General features: G+C 42.7%; 1 protein-coding gene across 3 annotated transcripts in view; it reads left to right on the top strand.

Annotated features, from left to right (window-relative positions):
- The window catches only part of Cmc2 (C-X9-C motif containing 2), a 29,008-nt gene that overhangs the window by 262 nt on the left and 18,345 nt on the right, over nucleotides 1–10,401 (top strand). Inside the window, exon 1 of one of the 3 annotated variants that reach the window (XM_027410801.2) lies at nucleotides 83–170. The exons of 1 other annotated variant lie outside the window; for it this stretch is intronic. The gene's annotated coding sequence lies outside the window, so the exon portion shown is untranslated. Of the gene's footprint in view, nucleotides 1–82; nucleotides 171–204; nucleotides 312–10,401 lie in introns of those variants that run through there. One more of the 3 variants, XM_027410799.2, reaches the window with a different exon arrangement.

Genomic DNA, 10,401 nt, shown 5'->3' with positions numbered 1-10,401 from the left:
TTGTTTGCTGCCCCCGCCAGGCCTCGGCGGGCCAGCACTGTGTCCCCCTTAGTCTCGGACAGTGGACTAGTCCAGGCGGGGCGGTGCACGCCGAGTGGCGCACGCGCGGAGGAGGTGCGGGCCCTAGGACCGTGACTTTTCTCGGTGTTTCCCGTGGGGGCAAAGCGCCGGTGAGTGTCGGGCGGCCCTCAGCCTCCGGGCCTCTGGGAGCCTGCGGCTCTTCGGCCCCCACGCGCGCTAGGTGGAGTGCCGAGGCGGCTGGAGTGCACCCATGTTCTTGCCCTTGGACCCTTGCAAGGGACACTCGGTTGGTGAGCAGCGGGCGTGAGTTGTCACACTCCACGGGGGTCTCCCCGCCGCTCTTAGCCTTCCGATCTTGACCACACGCCTTATAGAGTGCGCGTACCCTGTCTCAGCGCTTTGGAGATGGGTGTCACTGAGGGCTCAGTGAACTGTTGGAGAGGGTTACTAAACTAGGGATCTGCCTGCAGAAACAGGCATCCGGTAGAGTGCGTTTTAGCTGCCGTGAGAGTTCTTGTACCGAAAAGTCACTTAACTGGCTGGTGAGGTGGGTATCTACAAAGATCCCCACGGTACACTTGGCCAGGAAGGTAACGTTTCGTGTCCGTTTTATAGGCTTCGAGGACGACTGTGATTGTGTTTTCACAATAGATGTATGTAGAGTCGAAATATTAGAAACCTCTGCTAAAACTTTACAAAATTACACACACACACACACCCGAAAACAAAACAAAAACAGAAAACAAGCATGGTATGGTGCCTCGTGCCTTAATCCCAGCACTGGGGAGGTGGAGGCGGGAATGAGGAGTTCAAGGTCATCCTCAGGTACATAGGGATTTCAAGCCAGGCTGGACTACTTGAGACTGTGTTAATTCAAAGCCCACTTTAAATGTATACAACTTCAACTTTGCTTTGGCAAAGGGATGCGCTTGTGACATCCGTTCTGTTACTTGGTTGATCGAGGTGAAAATGAGCCTCTTTTCATCCCCTTCAGTGGTAATTTTCAACGTTCAGCAATCATTTATTGGGCACGTACTGTATACACTTCCTAAACTGTTTGCTCGAAAGCTTCTGTTCTATCACAAGTGTGTGGACTGTATCCTCCCCCTCCCCCATTCTAAAGTTCCCCTTGACTTGGCAGAATGCCTGCCTGGTACTACTGGTAAGAGATTGTTTCAGAATGATGCAGAGGAGGTCTGTTTCTTGAGAAACAGTTTGATGGAATTCAAAGGTAGTAGGCAATGTGACTTATTTTTCCTGAGGGTGATAGTTGAGATGTGATCATTTGTGTGCATTTGTGAGTGGGAGGGAGGGGGAGGCCCGGGGAGGGGCGGCGATGGACACGGACAAGTGGGTGCCATGATGTATGTGTGGAGGTCAGAGGACAATTTGTAGGAGTCTGTTCTACCATATAGGTCCCAGGGACCAAACCCAGGTCCTTAGGCTTGGCAGTAAGCACCTTTTTCTGTTGAGCAATCTCATGGGCCAAACATGTAGGCCTTTTAAGGATATATTTTAAGGGGTAGGGAGTATGGCTTAGTTGGTAGAGTGCTTTGCCTACCTAGTTTTCAGGTAGTCCTTGGATTGATTCCATACAGCACATAAAAGTAGGCCAGATGGCAAACATACACCCTAGCATTCAGGAGGTAGAGGCAGGGGGATGAAGAGTTCAAGGTCTGCCTGAAGCCCTGCTTTAAAAAAAAGAGATGCATTTAAAAAGCATAAGATCTTCTAACACAAAGTCTTCAGTTTTTGCTAGACAACAGATCTTCAGACTTTAAGATAACTTTTTTTCTCCTTGGCTTTTTGTTTTTTGTTTGTTTCATTTTATTAATTTTTTAAATCTCAGAGTCATGACTTCTCTTTTAAACTTGTATTTTGTGTCCACCACCGTGTGTGTGTGTGTGTGTGTGTGTGTGTGTGTGTGTGTGTGTGTGTATGTGTATGTGTATGTATATGTGTGTAGGTAGGTAGGTAGGTAGGTAGGTTAGAGAATGTTGGAGTCAGTTTTCTCCTTCCACCATGTGAGTTCTGAAGACTGAACTCAAGTCATGCACTGAGCCAACTTGCTGGCCTTAATTAACTTTGTTTTTAATTGTTTGTGTTTGGTGTTGTGTGGGTTTGTATATGTGTGTGTTCTAGGGTTGGGGCTGACCTCAGTCCAGTTAAGTCTGGTGTGTCACTCTCTGCTTTACTAACTTGAGACTTGGTCTTTCACTGACCCATGTAAGCCAGCTAATTTTGGCTAGGTTGCTAGCCATTGAGCACTCCCCGCCCCACCATGAGTGGGTGGGCTTATCTGTCTCTGTCTCCTCATTAAGGGTTATAGGCATTACCCACTGAACATCTCCCAGCCCCTTGCTTATTTTAAGCTATTAGAAATGGCAACTGAAGCGTAAATTTCTTTCTTAAGCAGCTGCACAGTAGCAAAATCTTTCTAAAAACAGTGGTTCTCAACCTTGCTAATTCTGTGACCCTTTAAAACACTTCCTGATGTTGTGGTGACCCCCAACCATAAAATTATTTCGTTGCTACTTCATAACATACAAAGATTCATTTAAAGGGCAAGGTGATGCAATGTAATGGTGGGTGCTTGGTTAGCATGACACATAACCCTTAGTTTGATCCTTGGCTCTGAAAAAAAAAAGCAATGCATTTGGTATACCTAATAGACTGAACACCATAGCTTACCCTGGCCTATGTCACCATGCCCAGAATGCTTATAGTTGAGCAGATCTTCTAACACAAAGCCTGATTTAAGATAAAATATTAAATATCTTATGTGTACACGTGTACACATTTTCCAAATACGAAATGAATATGGAAACAGAGAACACAATGCTTCAAAAAACAATAGCCATCCAAGCTGGGTGGTGGTGTCGAATGCCTTTAATCCCAGCACTGGGGAGGTAGAGGCAGGGTGATCTCTGTGAGTTTGAGGCCAGCCTGGTCTAAAAAGCAAGTTCCAGGACAGCTAGGGCTGTTTACACAGAGAAACCCTGTCTCGAAAAATAATAATAAAAATGTAATAACAATACAATAATAATAATAGCCATCCAGTATACTTCAGTGAATAGGTAGTTTCTCTACATTGTGTGACTCACTGGGAACTAGGACTGGTTTCTTACTGCCCAGCACTGAGACAGGCTAGCATTGGCCTTTATATTGCTAATTTATCAAAAGCTTAAAATTTGAACAACAGGTTCTGAATGCATGTCATCTCTCCATGATAACAAAGCTTAGAAACTGTAAGGTGGGCCATCAAAAGTTGGAGACCATGTGCTTGCTTTGTTAATTAAAGAAACTATTTCTGAACATCTCAATTTTTTATTTAAACCATTAGGGAACAAATTTTGAGGGCTGCTTGATCAAAATGTGCAAAAATATTTTGACAAGTACATTTTTTAAACAAAACATTCAAGTCATTTTCTAGGTGGCAAATCAGTGTACTTTCAGAAAAACTAAGTGAGATGAAAACAAGATTCACTCCGTTCTACATTCTATTACAGTATTATCTATGATAGATTCTGGTGATTAGCACCATAACAGTAATTGTTGACTTGCATTATTGAATATGTCAAACTTCTTGCTTCTGAGGCAATCAATCGTGCCATTAAAACGACACTTAGTGCGGAGGAAACGAAATCTGAACTAGGCTGTGGTTCCATTTTCCATTGCAAATACTTAGCTGGCTGGGACTGTCTGATTTGTGTTCTTTAGCTATGGTGAATTTGTGTGTTTAGTAGTTACTGAATTGAACAGTAAGCAGATAAAAATGCAGTTTAAGATAGTGGATGTGCGCTAGTCCTTGGGGATTATTTATTTAGGTTTTCTTTTGTATGTGTTGGGAATAAGAATTGTATCTGTGGGCAATTTGAGAATTTTATATATACATATACACATTTCTTAGGTTTTTTTTAAATACAAATTTGAGGTATAAAATGTGCATACCATAAAATTTGCCCATTGCAAACAAATTTAGTGATATTATTAAGTTTGTAGAATTGTGAGCCATTATCAGGACCCAATTTTAGAACATTTTTATCACTCGAAGGCAATGGTTCTCAACCTTCCTAATGCTGTGACCCTTGCCCCTCATGTTGTGGTGACCCCCAACCATAAAATTATTTTGTTGCTACTTCATGACTGTAATTTTACTACTGTCAGGAATCATAAAATACATATCTGATATATAGGATGTTTAATATGCGAGACTCCAGAGGGGTCTCAACCCACCAGTTGAGAACCACTGCTCTATAAGAGTTTGTTTGTGTCCATTTACAAATTAACCCTCATTTTCATCTTTAGTCCTGTACAATCAGTGGAGTGGTTTTTGTTTCTGTGAACATGAATGTAACCTTTCGTAAATATTGAGTGAAAATAGAGCCATTCAATATGTAGTTTTGGTGTCCACTTTTATCAAGCATAGGGCTTTTCATCAGGATTAGAACATGTAGCTAATGAGTATTCTATTGTATAGTTAAGCAACATTTGTTTATAGATTTATCTGAGACATTGGATGGCTTTACTAAAATTCCCAGGCTCAAGTCTGAAGACTAATGCTCCTAGCCAGGTGCACACACTATTAATCCCAGTCTTGGGGAGGCTGAGTCATGCAGATCTCTGAGATAGAGCCAGTCTGGTTAGTTCCAGACCAGCCAGGGCTACCTGGTGAGACTCTATTTAAAAAAAAAAACAAAAACAAAAACTAAAATTATAATAATAATAGAATAGTGTTTCTATGTATGTTCACACACGTGTTAGTTAACTTAGGCTTTCCTTCCTTGGGTTGGCATGCAGCTGCTGAGCTGCAGTAAGTGTGTGTGTTCTACTTTGTCTCTCTAGGCATCTGCATATGTCCTCTATAGTGGTGTGTGAGTTCGTTTCTTCTCATCCTAATCCTGCTTGTTATTATCTGACTTTCTGATTATAAATGTCCCTGATATAAAGGTGGTGCAAAAGCAATGGACAGTCAGTAGAAATCTGTTGTCAAATGTTGCATTTGGTCTTTACCCCGATGATGTAATGTCTTGATGGCAGGTCACAGCATGCAGCCAGCCATGCCTCCCAGTCAGCCTCAGGGTCACAAGGGAAAATGTTGCAGTGTCTGTGTTGCCAGTGCTTTTGGATATTGTGGTTTTGCATCCCATCATGTCTGCCAATTGCCCATCTGTGTGTCCTGCTGGTGTAAAGAAGAGGAGGGAGATGACTCTGTAGATAAAATTCAAAATAACTGCCCAGCCAGTGGTGGTCATCTCACAGGAGTCAGGACTTTCCCAGTCCACAATTGGAACCATCTTGAAGGATAAGCAAATCAGTGAGGCAGTGAAACTGTTGGCATTCATTAAGTCCACTGCCATCATGAAGAAGAGAGCTGGGCTGATCATTGATATGGAAAAGTTACTTGTGGGGTGGGTAGAAGAGCAAGTGCAGAAGCGCATGCCGCTTGGCCTGCTGATGATCCATTCTTAACCAAGAAGGCTTTGCATCATGTTCAGAGAGCTTGCTGACTCTACTTCTATACAGATGTTTACAGCAAGCCCTGGGTGCTTCCTGTGCTTCAAAAGACATCATAATTTTCATACTGTTAAGGTTAGCCGTGGGGCAGTGGCTGCTGGTGTTGGATGTGCTGAAGCTTTTAAGGAAGAGTTGCATAGGGTAATTGTGGATCAGAAATACTTACCAGAACAGATATTTAATGTTGATGAAACAGGGTTGTTCTGGAAGTGAATGCCAGAGTGTGCATATGCTCATCAAGAGTCCAAGATAATACTGGGATTCAGAGACCATGTAACTCTGCCTTTGGGAGGAAATGTTTCAGGGTTCAAATTAAAGCCTTGTCTAATCTACCATTTGGAGAATCCTAGAACATTCAAGAATGTGAGCAAGCATACGCTTCCTGTTTACTATCACCATAACAAGAAAGTCTGGATGACATCAGCCTTGTTTGAAGATTGGTTTCTGAACTGTTTTATTCCACAAGCCAGAGATACTGTAGGCAAAGCAGCATCCCATTCAAGATTTTTCTGATTCTAGATTATACTCCAAGACATGCATCCTGATAAGAAAGTGTTGTACCTGCTGCTGAACACCAACATGCTTTTATAATGAATGGGCCAGGGTGAGATATCTGCTGTCAAAGCATATCATTTACACCAGGCATTTGCACAGGCTGAGGAAGCCACTGAGTCTTTCCAAATGCAGCTAGGGTTTTAGAAAGGTTTTACTATTCTAAGTGCTATCCATGCTATGGCTGTTGCATAGGGAGAAGTCACCAGCCATGTATGAACTACATCTAGAAGAGAGTTCTGAAGATGTATGTGAGTCCATTCAGGGTCTTTGACCAAGATGCTGTTGATGTATGCAGTACAAGATGTTAGCTCTAGAAACAGCTGGAATAGGACATCAATGAGGAAGACATTCATGAGATTGTCAGTGACAAGGCTGAAGAACTCTAGTGAAGAGCTAATGGAACTGCAGGAAGAAAGAAAGCAGTTGTGAAGCTGAGGAAGAAGATGCTCAAGGCACCAAGAAAGTTCACAGCCAAAAAACTGGCAGAAGCATTTGCTACTGTTAGCCCGGGGCATTCGGATGCTAGCAGATGGCCATTGTGGGATATTTGTGAGTGCTGACAGGCAAATAAAGGATGCTCTTGCTTGCTATAGAGAAATACATCCAAGAAAACAAAAGTGGGAAGTCAAACCTTGGCATTTTCCTGGAAAATACAGTGTTTACTAAGCCAGCCAATGTCATTAGCTCTGTGTTTTCCTCAGCTTTACTCCAGCCTCTTCAGAAGAGGTCACCAATGACTGTATTAACAGCTCTAGCATCCATGCCATAGCCACTAATTGTAGTGTAGTGCTTCACACACTCCTGAGGCTCAATGTGCTTCAGGTGTGTACCCACACAGCCTTTCTGTTTTTCACTTTCAATACAACATTCAACCGTATTTGGGGAAACCAGTACCTCATATAAAAGAGACTTTGTGTTACAAATACCAGACATATTTTTGGCTTAATATATTTTTTGAAGTGTTTAATTTTATGTAAATCTGTATATCTATGTGTGGGTGTGTGCATGTTTGAGTGTAAGAGCTGGAGTTTCCAGGTAGTTGTGAGTTACCTCACATAGCTACTGGGAACTGCACTCGGGTCCTCTAGAAAAGTACATGGTCTTACCTGTTGAGCCCAGCTACATCTTTAGCTTGTAATGGGTGTATCTGGGTGTACCTACACTATCGATGGGCTTCTGTTTAACTATGTTGGTAAGCATCTTGGTATCTCCTAGTTTTATTTGCATTTCCCTAAGAACTTATGGAGTAGAGTATATTTTCATGTGCTTCATTAATTTAATTATTCTTTTATTGTAATTTTTTATTAGTTCAAATTAGGAACAAACTTGCTTCACATGTCAATCCCTTCTCCCTCTCCCTCCCCTCCCCCCCAACCTTCTCCCCCAACCTCCCACCTGCCACCCACCCCATCCACTCTCCAATCCCCAAGCTGGGTAGGGTCCTCAAAGTCCACCACATCATCCTGGGCGGGGCCTATGCCCTCCCCCATGTGTCCAGGCCGAGGCATGGGATGGGCTCTCAAAGTCCCTTCATACACCAGGGAAAAATACTAATCCACTACCAGGGGCCCCCTAGAGTGCAGAGGCCTCCTCATTGACGTCCATGTTCAGGGGTCTGGATCAGTCCTGTACTGGCCTCCCAGACAGCAGTCTGGGGTCCATGTGCTCCCCCTTGTTCAGGCCAGCTGTTTCTGTGGTTTTCACCAGCCTGGTACCAACCCCTTTGATCTTCACTCCTCCCTCTCTGCAACTAGGTTCCAGAGTTCAGCTCAGTGTATATCTGTGAGTGTCTGCCTCTGCTTCCATCAGCCACTGGATGAGGGCTCTAAGATGGCATAAAAAGTAGTCATCAGTCTCATTATAGGGGAAGGGTATTTAGGTTATCCTCTCCACCATTGCCTAGATTGTCAGTTCGTGTAATCCTTGTAGATCTCTGGAAATTTCCCTAGTGCCAGATCTCTCCTCGGACCTATAATGGCTCCCTCTGATCTGGTATCTCTCATCCTGCTCTCCTCTATTCTTCCCCCAACTCAAAATTTCTGCTCCTCCATTTCCTCCTCTCCCCTCCTCTTCTCCCCCTCTCATTCTGCCAGCTCCCTCTCCCCTACCCTCATGCTCCCAATTAGCTCAGGAGATCCTGCCCCTTCCCATTCTCAGGGGTCTAGGCATTTTTCCCTTAGAGTCCTTCTTGTTTTCTAGTTTCTTTGGTGATGAGGATTGTAGGCTGGTAATCCTTTGCTCTATGTCTAAAATTCATATATGAGTGAATACATACCATGTTTTCTTTTTGTGACTGGGTTACCTCACTCAGGATGGTTTCTTGTAGTTCCATCCATTTGCCCATTTCTTGGGCCCATTTGATTGGAAAATCTTTTCCCAACCCTTTTCTCTGAGGTAATGCCTGCCTTTGAAGTTGAGGTGTGTTTCTTGTATACAGCAGAAGGATGGATTCTGTCTTCGTATGTATCCATTCTGTTACCTGTATCTTTTTATAGGCAGGTTAAGACCATTGACATTGAGGGATATTAATATCCATTGATTGTTGGTTCTTGGTTGTTTCGGATTTATTGGTGGTGGTGTCATTGTGTGTGGATTTCGCCCTCCTGTTTCTTTTCATGTTTGGTAAAATTGGATCATCTATTGCCTATGTTTTTGTGAGTGTAGTTATCTTCGTTGGGTTGGAGTTTTCCTTCCAGAACTTTCTGTAGTGCTGGATTTGTGGATATGTATTGCTTAAATCTGGTTTTATTATGGAATATCTTGTTTTCTCCATCTATAGTGATTGAAAGCTTTGCTGGGTACAGTAGTCTGGGTTGGCATCCATGCTCCCTTAGTGTTTGTAGGATATCTATCCAGGCTTTCAAAGTTTCCATTGAGAAGTCTGGTGTGATTCTGATAGGTCTGCCTTTATATGTTACTTGGCCTTTTTCCTTTGCTGCTCTTAATATTTTCTCTTTATTCTGTAGGTTTGGTGTTTTGATTATTATGTGTCGAGGGGACTTCTTTTTGTGGTCCAGTCTGTTTGGTGTTCTGTAAGCTTCTTGTACTTTCATAGGCATATCCTTCTGTAGGTTGGGGAAGTTTTCTTCCATGATTTTGGTGAATATGTTTTCTGTACCTTTGAGCTGTATTTCTTCACCTTCTTCTATACCTGTTATTCTTAGGTTCGGCCTTTTCTCGGTGTCCTGTATTTCCTGGATATTTTGTGTTAAGGATTTGTTAGACTTGAGATTTTCTTTGGTCAATGGCTGTATATCTTCTAGAGAGTCTTCAACTGAGATTCTCTCTTGCATCTCTTGAATTCTATTGGTTATACTCACATCTTTAGTTCCTGATCGTTTATCCAGCCTTTCTATTTCCAGCATCTCCTCATTCTGTGTTTTCTTTATTGTTTCATTTCAGCTTTCATGACTTGAACTGTTTTGAGTGCTTCCTTTTGTTTGCTTGGTTGTTTTTTCTTGGCTTTCTTTAGATTCTTTAAGAGATTTATTTATTTCTTGAATTTTTTGGTTTGCCTTTCTTCCACTTCATGTAATATTTTGCTTGTTTTTTCTTCTATTTCTTTAAGGGATTTTCTTGTTTCCTCTTTAAAGGTCTCTATCATCTTCCTAAGATATTTTTTTGAGGTCCATCTCTTCTTCATCCTCTGTGTTGGGCTTTTCAGTTCTTGCTGGTGTGGAGTCCCTAGATTCTGGTGGTGTCATATTGGTCTTTCTGTTGTTGAGTGTGTTCTTATTCAGTCTTCTTCCCATGTCTTCTTCCAGTGGTGCAGGTGGGGTCTCTCTATCTCCTCTTGTCACCCGGTAGTGTGTGGGGGCCAGGACTTCAATGTCTGCAGCTGTGAATGGTCTTGCCCCTCCTGGTAGTCTCCTCACTTGGTAAGGGACAGGCCGGCAGTGGAAAGGGGAAGGAAGAATGAGGTGTTTCCAGACTCAGGGAACTCCTTCCTGTCTGGGCAGGTCCACTCTAAGTAGGCTCAGGCCCAGAGAGATCAGGGGTGACTGGGAAGTTGGGTAGGAATAGGACAGGAGCAGAGGGTGCGCTCACCTTGGTAGGGGTCAGGCCGTTGGAGCTAACTTAATTATTCTTATACCTTAAAAGTATCTCTTTAATTATTTTGCCCATCTTTTGGCTCTTAAAAATTGGGTTCTTTTACTGAATAGTAGGCCTTTTTATATTCTTAGGTAAGTCTACAATTGCATTTTGTGATTTCTTTCCTTTGTTTTAATAGACTGAAGTTTTTAGAGTAGTTTTAGGTTTGTAGTAAAACTGATCAGAAATTACAGAGAGCCCACCCATACCCCATTT

This window comes from Cricetulus griseus, chromosome 3, assembly GCF_003668045.3.
Source record: "Cricetulus griseus strain 17A/GY chromosome 3, alternate assembly CriGri-PICRH-1.0, whole genome shotgun sequence".
Classification (NCBI taxonomy): domain Eukaryota; kingdom Metazoa; phylum Chordata; class Mammalia; order Rodentia; family Cricetidae; genus Cricetulus; species Cricetulus griseus.
This window is presented reverse-complemented; position numbering and strand designations above follow the sequence as displayed.